Consider the following 13,026-nt stretch of genomic DNA (forward strand, 5'->3'; position numbering starts at 1 on the left):
TCAAAAACCACTATACCTTAATGATCTATTTGGAAATTAAATAAAAAAGGAAGTTGTGTAGAAAAGAAACTTGAACAAAAAAGGAAGTTAAATAAAAATAAAAATGGAAGTTGCAGAAAATTAAAAATGGAAGTTCATTCCAGAAACCACTATAGCTTAACGATCTATTTGGAAATTAAATAAAAAAGGAAGTTGAGTAGAAAAGAAACGTGAATAAAAAAGGAAGTAAAACAAAAATAAAAATGGAAGTTGCAGAAAATTAAAAAAGGAAGTTCATTCCTGAAACCACTATACTTAACGATTTATTTGGAAATTAAATAAAAAAGGAAGTTTAATAGAAAAGTAAATTAAATAAAAATGGAAGTTTAATAGAAAAGTAAACTGAATAAAAATGGAATTAGAATATAAATAAAAATGAAAGTTGCATAAAATTAAAAATGGAAGTTCAATCCAGAAACCAATATACCTTAGCGATCTATTTGGAAATTAAATAAAAAAGGAAGTTTAATAGGAAAGTAAATTGAATTAAAATGGAAGTAGAATAAAAATAAAAATGAAAGTTGCATAAAATTAAAAATGGAAGTTCAATCCAGAAACCACTATACCTTAACGATCTACTTGGAAATTAAATAAAAAATGAAGTTTAATAGGAAAGTAAACTGAATTAAAATGGAAGTAGAATAAAAATAAAAATGAAGTTGCATAAAATTAAAAATGGAAGTTCAATCCAGAAACCACTATACCATAACGATCTATTTGGAAATTAAATAAAAAAGGAAGTTTAATAGAAAAGTAAATTGAATAAAAATAGAAGTTGAATAAAAATAGAAATTAAAGTCGCATAAAATTAAAAATGGAAGTTCAATCCAAAAACCACTATACCTTAACGATCTATTTGGAAATTAAATAAAAAAAGGAAGTTTAATAGAAAAGTAAATGGAATAAAAATGGTAGTTGAATAAAAATAAAAATGAAAGTTGCATAAAATTAAAAATGGAAGTTCAATCCAGAAACCACTATACCTTAACGATCTATTTGGAAATTAAATAAAAAAGGAAGTTTAATAGAATAGTAAATTGAATAAAAATGGAAGTAGAATAAAAATAAAAAGGAAAGTTGCATAAAATTAAAAGTGGAAGCTCAATCCAGAAACCAGTATACCTTACCGATCTATTTGGAAATTAAATAAAAAGGGAAGTTCAATAGAAAAGTAAATTGAATAAAAATGGAAGTTAAAGAAAAATAAAAATGAAAGTTGCATAAAATTAAAAACGGACGTTCAATCCAAAAACCACTATACCTTAACAATCTACTCGAAAATTAAACAAATAATGAAGTTTAATAGAAAAGTAAATCGAGTAAAAATGGAAGTTGCATAAAATAAAAATTGGAAGTTCAATCCAGAAACCACTATACCTTAACGATGTATTTGGAAATTAAATAAAAAAAGGAAGTTTAATAGATAAGTGAATTGAATAAAAATGGAAGTTGAATAAAAATAAAAATGAAAGATGCAGAAAATTAAATATGGAAGTTCAATCCAGAAACCACTATACCTTAACGATCTATTTGGAAATTAAATAAAAAAGGAAGTTTAATAGAATATTAAATTGAATAAAAATGGAATTGAATAAAAATAAATTGAAAGCTGCATAAAATTAAAAATGGAAGTTCAATCCAAAAACCACTATACCTTAACGATCTATTTGGAAATTAAATAAAAAAAAGAAGTTGAGTAGAAAAGAAACTTGAATAAAAAAGGAAGTTAAATAAAAACATAAATGGAAGTTCATTCCAGGAACCACTATACCTTAACAATCTATTTGGAAATTAAATAAAAAAGGAAGTTTCGTAGAAAAGTAAATTGAATAAAAATGGAAGTAGAATATAAATAAAAATGAAAGTTGCATAAAATTAAAAATGGAAGTTCAATCCAGAAACCACTATACCTTAGCGATCTATTTGGAAATTAAATAAAAAAGGAAGTTTAATAGGAAAGTAAATTGAATTAAAATGGAATTAGAATAAAAATAAAAATGAAAGTTGCATAAAATTAAAAATGGAAGTTCAATCCAGAAACCAATATACCATAACGATCTATTTGGAAATTAAATAAAAAAGGAAGTTTAATCGAAAAGTAAATTGATTTAAAATGGAAGAAGAAAAAAAATAAAAATGAAAGTTGCATAAAATTAAAAATGGAAGTTCAATCCAGAAACCACTATACCATAACGATCTATTTGGAAATTAAATAAAAAAGGAAGTTTAATAGAAAAGTAAATTGAATAAAAATAGAAGTTGAATAAAAATAGAAATTAAAGTCGCATAAAATTAAAAATGGAAGTTCAATCCAAAAACCACTATACCTTAACGATCTATTTGGAAATTAAATAAAAAAAGGAAGTTTAATAGAAAAGTAAATTGAATAAAAATGGTAGTTGAATAAAAATAAAAATGAAAGTTGCATAAAATTAAAAATGGAAGTTCAATCCAGAAACCACTATACCTTAACGATCTATTTGGAAATTAAATAAAAAAGGAAGTTTAATAGAATAGTAAATTGAATAAAAATGGAAGTAGAATAAAAATAAAAAGGAAAGTTGCATAAAATTAAAAGTGGAAGCTCAATCCAGAAACCAGTATACCATACCGATCTATTTGGAAATTAAATAAAAAGGGAAGTTCAATAGAAAAGTAAATTGAATAAAAATGGAAGTTAAAGAAAAATAAAAATGAAAGTTGCATAAAATTAAAAACGGACGTTCAATCCAAAAACCACTATACCTTAACAATCTACTCGAAAATTAAACAAATAATGAAGTTTAATAGAAAAGTAAATCGAATAAAAATGGAAGTTAAATAAAAATAAAAATGAAAGTTGCATAAAATAAAAATTGGAAGTTCAATACAGAAACCACTATACCTTAACGATGTATTTGGAAATTAAACAAAAAAGGAAGTTTAATAGATAAGTGAATTGAATAAAAATGGAAGTTGAATAAAAATAAAAATGAAAGATGCAGAAAATTAAATATGGAAGTTCAATCCAGAAACCACTATACCTTAACGATCTATTTGGAAATTAAATAAAAAAGGAAGTTTAATAGAATAGTAAATTGAATAAAAATGGAAGTTGAATAAAAATAAATTGAAAGCTGCGTAAAATTAAAAATGGAAGTTCAATCCAAAAACCACTATACCTTAACGATCTATTTGGAAATTAAATAAAAAAAAGAAGTTGAGTGGAAAAGAAACTTGTATAAAAAAGGAAGTTAAATAAAAATATAAATGGAAGTTCATTCCAGCAACCACTATACCTTAACGATCTATTTGGAAATTAAATAAAAAAGGAAGTTTTGTAGAAAAGTAAATTGAATAAAAATGGAAGTAGAATATAAATAAAAATGAAAGTTGCATAAAATTAAAAATGGAAGTTCAATCCAGAAACCACTATACCTTAGCGATCTATTTGGAAATTAAATAAAAAAGGAAGTTTAATAGGAAAGTAAATTGAATTAAAATGAGAGTTGAATAAAAATAAAAATGAAAGTTGCATAAAATTAAAAGTGGAAGTTCAATTCAAAAACAACTATACCTTAACGATCTATCTGGAAATTAAATAAAAAAGGAAGTTGAGTAGAAAAGAAACTTGAATAAAAAAGGAAGTTAAATAAAAATAAAAATGGAAGTTGCAGAAAATTAAAAATGGAAGTTCATTCCAGAAACCACTGTACCTTAACGATCTATTTGGAAATTAAATAAAAAAGGAAGTTTAATAGAAAAGTAAATTGAATAAAAATGGAAGTTGAATAAAAATAAAAGTGAAAGTTGCATAAAATTAAAAATGGAAGTTCAATCCAAAAACCACTATACCTTTGGAAATTTAATAAAAAAGGAAGTTTAGTAAAAAAGTAAAGTGAATAAAAATGGAAGTTGAATAAAAATAAAAGTGAAAGTTCCATAAAATTAAAAATGGAAGTTCATTCCAGAAACTACTATACCTTAACGATCTATTTGGAAATTGAATAAAAAAGGAAGTTTAATAGAAAAGTAAATTGAATAAAAATGGAAGTAGAATATAAATAAAAATGAAAGTTGCACAAAATTAAAAATGGAAGTTCAATCCAGAAACCACTATACCATAGGGATCTATTTGGAAATTAAATAAAAAAAGGAAGTTTAATAAGAAAGTTAATTGAATTAAAATGGAAGTAGAATAAAAATAAAAATGAAAGTTGCGTAAAACTAAAATTGGAAGTTCAATCCAGAAACCAATATACCTTAACGATCTATTTGGAAATTAAGTAAAAAAGGAAGCTTAATAGAAAAGTAAATTGAATAAAAATAGAAGTAGAATATAAATAAAAATGAAAGTTGCCTAAAATTAAAAATGGAAGTTCAATCCAGAAACCACTATACCATAACGATCTATTTGGAAATTAAATAAAAAAGGAAGTTTAATAGAATAGTAAATTGAATAAAAATGGAAGTAGAATAAAAATAAAAAGGAAAGTTGCATAAAATTAAAAGTGGAAGCTCAATCCAGAAACCAGTATACCTTACCGATCTATTTGGAAATTAAATAAAAAGGGAAGTTTAATAGAAAAGTAAATTGAATAAAAATGGAAGTTAAAGAAAAATAAAAATGAAAGTTGCATAAAATTAAAAACGGACGTTCAATCCAAAAACCACTATACCTTAACAATCTACTCGAAAATTAAACAAATAATGAAGTTTAATAGAAAAGTAAATCGAATAAAAATGGAAGTTAAATAAAAATAAAAATGAAAGTTGCATAAAATAAAAATTGGAAGTTCAATCTAGAAACCACTATACCTTAACGATGTATTTGGAAATTAAACAAAAAAGGAATTTTAATAGATAAGTAAATTGAATAAAAATGGAAGTTGAATAAAAATAAAAATGAAAGATGCAGAAAATTAAATATGGAAGTTCAATCCAGAAACCACTATACCTTAACGATCTATTTGGAAATTAAATAAAAAAGGAAGTTTAATAGAATAGTAAATTGAATAAAAATGGAAGTTGAATAAAAATAAATTGAAAGCTGAATAAAATTAAAAATTGAAGTTCAATCCAAAAACCACTATACCTTAACGATTTATTTGGAAATTAAATAAAAAAAAGAAGTTGAGTAGAAAAGAAACTTGAATAAAAAAGGAAGTTAAATAAAAATATAAATGGAAGTTCATTCCAGCAACCACTATACCTTAACGATCTATTTGGAAATTAAATAAAAAAGGAAGTTTTGTAGAAAAGTAAATTGAATAAAAATGGAAGTAGAATATAAATAAAAATGAAAGTTGCATAAAATTAAAAATGGAAGTTCAATCCAAAAACCACTATACCTTAGCGATCTATTTGGAAATTAAATAAAAAAGGAAGTTTAATAGGAAAGTAAATTGAATTAAAATGGAAGTTGAATAAAAATAAAAATGAAAGTTGCATAAAATTAAAAGTGGAAGTTCAATTCAAAAACAACTATACCTTAACGATCTATTTGCAAATTAAATAAAAAAGGAAGTTGAGTAGAAAAGAAACTTGAATAAAAAAGGAAGTTAAATAAAAATAAAAATGGAAGTTGCAGAAAATTAAAAATGGAAGTTCATTCCAGAAACCACTATACCTTAACGATCTATTTGGAAATTAAATAAAAAAGGAAGTTTAATAGAAAAGTAAATTGAATAAAAATGGAAGTTGAATAAAAATAAAAGTGAAAGTTACATAAAATTAAAAATGGAAGTTCAATCCAAAAACCACTATACCTTAACAATCTATTTGGAATTTTAATAAAAAAGGAAGTTTAATAAAAAAGTAAATTGAATAAAAATGGAAGTTGAATAAAAATAAAAGTGAAAGTTGCATAAAATTAAAAATGGAAGTTCATTTCAGAAACCACTATACCTTAACGATCTATTTGGAAATTGAATAAAAAAGGAAGTTTAATAGAAAAGTAAATTGAATAAAAATGGAAGTAGAATATAAATAAAAATGAAAGTTGCACAAAATTAAAAATGGAAGTTCAATCCAGAAACCACTATACCATAGGGATCTATTTGGAAATTAAATAAAAAAAGGAAGTTTAATAAGAAAGTTAATTGAATTAAAATGGAAGTGGAATAAAAATAAAAATGAAAGTTGCGTAAAACTAAAATTGGAAGTTCAATCCAGAAACCACTATACCTTAACGATCTATTTGGAAATTAAGTAAAAAAGGAAGCTTAATAGAAAAGTAAATTGAATAAAAATAGAAGTAGAATATAAATAAAAATTAAAGTTGCCTAAAATTAAAAATGGAAGTTCAATCCAGAAACCACTATATCATAACGATCTATTTGGAAAGTAAATAAAAAAGGAAGTTTAATAGAATAGTAAATTGAACAAAAATGGAAGTAGAATAAAAATAAAAAGGAAAGTTGCATAAAATTAAAAGTGGAAGCTCAATCCAGAAACCAGTATACCTTACCGATCTATTTGGAAATTAAATAAAAAGGGAAGTTTAATAGAAAAGTAAATTGAATAAAAATGGAAGTTAAAGAAAAATAAAAATGAAAGTTGCATAAAATTAAAAACGGACGTTCAATCCAAAAACAACTATACCTTAACAATCTACTCGAAAATTAAACAAATAATGAAGTTTAATAGAAAAGTAAATCGAATAAAAATGGAAGTTAAATAAAAATAAAAATGAAAGTTGCATAAAATAAAAATTGGAAGTTCAATCCAGAAACCACTATACCTTAACGATGTATTTGGAAATTAAACAAAAAAGGAAGTTTAATAGATAGGTGAATTGAATAAAAATGGAAGTTGAATAAAAATAAAAATGAAAGATGCAGAAAATTAAATATGGAAGTTCAATCCAGAAACCACTATACCTTAACGATCTATTTGGAAATTAAATAAAAAAGGAAGTTTAATAGAATAGTAAATTGAATAAAAATGAAAGTTGAATAAAAATAAATTGAAAGCTGCATAAAATTAAAAATGGAAGTTCAATCCAAAAACCACTATACCTTAACGATCTATTTGGAAATTTAATTAAAAAGGAAGTTTAATAAAAAAGTAAATTGAATAAAAATGGAAGTTGAATAAAAATAAAAGTGAAAGTTGCATAAAATTAAAAATGGAAGTTCATTTTAGAAACCACTATACCTTAACGATCTATTTGGAAATTGAATAAAAAAGGAAGTTTAATAGAAAAGTAAATTGAATAAAAATGGAAGTAGAATATAAATAAAAATGAAAGTTGCACAAAATTAAAAATGGAAGTTCAATCCAGAAACCACTATACCATAGGGATCTATTTTGAAATTAAATAAAAAAAGGATGTTTAATAAGAAAGTTAATTGAATTAAAATGGAAGTAGAATAAAAATAAAAATGAAAGTTGCGTAAAACTAAAGTTGGAAGTTCAATCCAGAAACCACTATACCTTAACGATCTATTTGGAAATTAAGTAAAAAAGGAAGCTTAATAGAAAAGTAAATTGAATAAAAATAGAAGTAGAATATAAATAAAAATGAAAGTTGCCTAAAATTAAAAATGGAAGTTCAATCCAGAAACCACTATACCATAACGATCTATTTGGAAATTAAATAAAAAAGGAAGTTTAATAGAAAAGTAAATTGAAAAAAAATAGAAGTTGAATAAAAATAGAAATTAAAGTCGCATAAAATTAAAAATGGAAGTTCAATCCAAAAACCACTATACCTTAACGATCTATTTGGAAATTAAATAAAAAAAGGAAGTTTAATAGAAAAGTAAACTGAATAAAAATGGTAGTTGAATAAAAATGAAAATGAAAGTTGCATAAAATTAAAAATGGAAGTTCAATCCAGAAACCACTATACCTTAACGATCTATTTGGAAATTAAATAAAAAAGGAAGTTTAATAGAATAGTAAATTGAATAAAAATGGAAGTAGAATGAAAATAAAAAGGAAAGTAGCATAAAATTAAAAGTGGAAGCTCAATCCAGAAACCAGTATACCTTACCGATCTATTTGGAAATTAAACAAAAAAGGAAGTTTAATAGGAAAGTAAATTGAATTAAAATGGAAGTAGAATAAAAATAAAAATGAAAGTTGCATAAAATTAAAAATGGAAGTTCAATCCAGAAACCAATATACCTTAACGATCTATTTGGAAATTAAATAAAAAAGGAAGTTCAATAGAAAAGTAAATTGATTTAAAATGGAAGAAGAAAAAAAATAAAAATGAAAGTTCGATAAAATTAAAAATGGAAGTTCAATCCAGAAACCACTATACCTTAAGGATCTACTTGGAAATTAAATAAAAAAGGAAGTTTAAGAGGAAAGTAAATTGAATTAAAATGGTAGTTGAACAAAAATAAAAATGAAAGTTGCATAAAATTAAAAATGGAAGTTCAATCCAGAAACCAATATACCTTGACGATCTATTTGGAAATTAAATAAAAAAGGAAGTTTAATAGAAAAGTAAATTGAATAAAAATGGAAGTTGAATAAAAATAAAAATTAAAGTCTCATAAAATTAAAAATGGAAGTTCAATCCAAAAACCACTATACCTTAACGATCTATTTGGAAAATAAATAAAAAAGGAAGTTTAATAGAAAAGTAAATTGAATAAAAATGGTAGTCGAATAAAAATAAAAATGAAAGTTGCATAAAATTAAAAATGGAAGTTCAATCCAGAAACCACTATACCTTAACGATCTATTTGGAAATTAAATAAAAAAGGAAGTTTAATGGGAAAGTTAATTGAATTAAAATGGAAGTAGAATAAAAATAAAAATGAAAGTTGCGTAAAACTAAAATTGGAAATTCAATCCAGAAACCACTATACCTTAACGAACTATTTGGAAATTAAGTAAAAAAGGAAGTTTAATAGAAAAATAAATTGAATAAATATAGAAGTAGAATATAAATAAAAATGAAAGTTGCATAAAATTAAAAATGGAAGTTCAATCCAGAAACCACTATACCTTAACGTTCTATTTGGAAATTAAATAAAAAAGGAAGTTTAATAGAAAAGTAAATTGAATAAAAATGGAAGTTGAATAAAAATAAAAATTAAAGTCTCTTAAAATTAAAAATGGAAGTTCAATCCAAAAACCACTATACCTTAACGTTCTATTTGGAAATTAAATAAAAAAGGAAGTTTAATAGAAAAGTAAATTGAATAAAAATGGTAGTTGAATAAAAATAAAAATGAAAGTTGCATAAAATTACAAATGGAAGTTCAATCCAGAAACCACGATACCTTAACGATCTATTTGGAAATTAAACAAAAAAGGAAGTTTAATAGAAAAGTAAATTGAATAAAAATGGAAGTCGAATAAAAATAAAAATTAAAGTCGCATAAAATTAAAAGTGGAAGTTCATTCCAGAAACCATTATACCTTAACGATCTATTTGGAAATTAAATGAAAAAGGAAGTTTAATAGAAAAGTAAATTGAATAAAAATGGTATGTGAATAAAAATAAAAATGAAAGTTGCATAAAATTAAAAATGGAAGTTCAATCCAAAAGCCACCATACCTTAACGATCTATTTGGAAATTAAATAAAAAAGGTAGTTGAGTAGAAAAGAAACTTGAATAAAAAAGGAAGTTAAATAAAAATAAAAATGGAAGTTGCAGAAAATTAAAAATGGAAGTTCAATCCAGAAACCAATATACCTTTACGATCTATTTGGAAATTATATTAAAAAGGAAGTTTAATAGAAAAGTAAATTGAATAAATACGGAAGTTGAATAAAAATAAAAGTGAAAGTTGCATAAAATTAAAAATGGAAGTTCATTCCAAAAACCACTATACCTTAACGATCTATTTGGAAATTTAATAAAAAAGGAAGTTTAATAGAAAAGTAAATTGAATAAAAATGGCAGTTGAATAAAAATAAACTGAAAGTCGCATAAAATTAAAAATGGAAGTTCATTCCAGAAACCACTACACCTTAACGATCTGTTTGGAAATTAAATAAAAAATGAAGTTTAATAGAAAAGTAAATTCAATAAAAATGGAAGTTGAATAAAAATAAAAATGGAAGTTCAATCCAAAAACCACTATACCTTAACGATCTATTTGGAAATTAAATAAAAAAGGAAGTTTAATAGAAAAGTAAATTGATTTAAAATGGAAGGAGAAAAAAAATAAAAATGAAAGTTGCGTAAAATTAAAAATGGAAGTTCAATCCAGAAACCGCTATACCTTAACGATCTACTTGGAAATGAAACAAAAAAGGAAGTTTAATAGGAAAGTAAATTGAATTAAAATGGAAGTAGAATAAAAATAAAAAAAAAAGTTGCATAAAATTAAAAATAGAAGTTCAATCCAGAAACCACTATACCTTAACGATCTATTTGGAAATTAAATAAAAAAGGAAGTTTAATAGAATAGTAAATTGAATAAAAATGGAAGTGGAATAAAAATAAAAATTAAAGTTGCAGAAAATTAAATATGGAAGTTCAATCCAGAAACCCCTATACCTTAACGATCTATATGGAAATTAAATAAAAAAGGATGTTTAATAGAAAATTAAATTGAATAAAAATGGAAGTAGAATAAAAATAAAAAGGAAAGTTGCATAAAATAAAAAGTGGAAGTTCAATCCAGAAACCACTATACCTTAACGATCTGTGTGCAAATTAAATAAAAAAGGAAGTTTAACAGAAAAGTAAATTGAATAAAAATGGAAGTTGAATAAAAATAAAAATGAAAGTTGCAGAAAATTAAATATGGAAGTTCAATCCAGAAACCTCTGTACCTTAACGATCTATTTGGAAATTAAATAAAAAAGGAAGTTTAATAGAATAGTAAATTAAATAAAAAGGAAGTTGAATAAGAATAATTTGAGAGTTGCATAAAATTAAAAATGGAAGTTCAATCCAAAAACCACTATACCTTAACAATCTATTTGGAAATTAAATAAAAAAGGAAGTTGAGTAGAAAAGAAACTTGAATAAAAAAGGAAGTTAAATAAAAATAAAAATGGAAGTTCATTTTAGAAACCACTATACCTTAACGATATATTTGGAAATTAAATAAAAAATGAAGTTTAATAGAAAAGTAAATTGAATAAAAATGGAAGTTGAATAAAAATAAAAATGAAAGTTGCATAAAATTAAAAATGGAAGTTCAATCCAAAAACCACTATACCTTAATGATCTATTTGGAAATTAAATAAAAAATGAAGTTGAGTAGAAAAGAATCTATAATAAAAAAGGAAGTTAAATAAAAATAAAAATGGAAATTGCAGAAAATTAAAAATGGAAGTTCATTCCAGAAACCACTATACATTACCGAACTATTTGGAAATTAAATAAAAAAGGAAGTTTAATAGAAAAGTAAATTGATTTAAAATGGAAGAAGAAGAAAAACAAAAATGAAAGTTGCGTAAAATTAAAAATGGAAGTTCAATCCAGAAACCGCTATACCTTAACGATCTACTTGGAAATGAAACAAAAAAGGAAGTTTAATAGGAAAGTAAATTGAATTATATTGGAAGTAGAATAAAAATAAAAAAGAAAGTTGCATAAAATTAAAAATAGAAGTTCAATCCAGAAACCACTATACCTTAACGATCTATTTGGAAATTAAATAAAAAAGGAAGTTTAATAGAATAGTAAATTGAATAAAAATGGAAGTTGAATAAAAATAAAAATTAAAGTTGCAGAAAATTAAATATGGAAGTTCAATCCAGAAACCCCTATACCTTAACGATCTATACGGAAATTAAATAAAAAAGGATGTTTAATAGAAAAGTAAATTGAATAAAAATTGAAGGAGAATAAAAATAAAAAGGAAAGTTGCATAAAATAAAAAGTGGAAGTTCAATCCAGAAACCACTATACCTTAACGATCTGTGTGCAAATTAAATAAAAAAGGAAGTTTAACAGAAAAGTAAATTGAATAAAAATGGAAGTTGAATAAAAATAAAAATGAAAGTTGAAGAAAATTAAATATGGAAGTTCAATCCAGAAACCACTATACCTTAACGATCTATTTGGAAATTAAATAAAAAAGGAAGTTTAATAGAATAGTAAATTAAATAAAAAGGGAAGTTGAATAAGAATAATTTGAGAGTTGCATAAAATTAAAAATGGAAGTTCAATCCAAAAACCACTATACCTTAACGAACTATTTTGAAATTAAATAAAAAAGGAAGTTGAGTAGAAAAGAAACTTGAATAAAAAAGGAAGTTAAATAAAAATAAAAATGGAAGTTGCAGAAAATTAAAAATGGAAGTTCATTCTAGAAACCACTATACCTTAACGATATATTTGGAAATTAAATAAAAAATGAAGGTTAATAGAAAAGTAAATTGAATAAAAATGGAAGTTGAATAAAAATAAAAATGGAAGTTGCATAAAATTAAAAATGGAAGTTCAATCCAAAACCACTATACCTTAACGATCTATTTGGAAATTAAATAAAAAATGAAGTTGAGTAGAAAAGAATCTATAATAAAAAAGGAAGTTAAATAAAAATAAAAATGGAAGTTGCAGAAAATTAAAAATGGAAGTTCATTCCAGAAACCACTATACCATAACGATCTATTTGGAAATTAAATAAAAAAAGGAAGTTTAATAGAAAAGTAAATTAAATAAAAATGGAAGTTAAAGAAAAATAAAAATGAAAGTTGCATAAAATTAAAAACGGACGTTCTATCCAAAAACCACTATACCTTAACGATCTACTCGGAAATTAAACAAATAACGAAGTTTAATAGAAAAGTAAATCGAATAAAAATGGAAGTTGAATAAAAATAAAAATGAAAGTTGCAAAAAATTAAAATTGGAAGTTCAATCCAGAAACATCTATACCTTAATGATGTATTTGGAAATTAAATAAAAAATGAAGTTTAATAGAAACGTAAATTGAATAAAAATGGAAGTTGAATAAAAATAAAAATGAAAGATGCAAAAAATTAAATATGGAAGTTCAATCCAGAAACCACTATACCTTAACGATATATATGGAAATTAAATAAAAAAGGAAGTTTAATAGAATAGTAAATTGAAT

This window comes from Camellia sinensis, unplaced genomic scaffold (genome assembly GCF_055761805.1).
Source record: "Camellia sinensis isolate YWXY unplaced genomic scaffold, ASM5576180v1 Unanchor1, whole genome shotgun sequence".
NCBI lineage: Eukaryota > Viridiplantae > Streptophyta > Magnoliopsida > Ericales > Theaceae > Camellia > Camellia sinensis.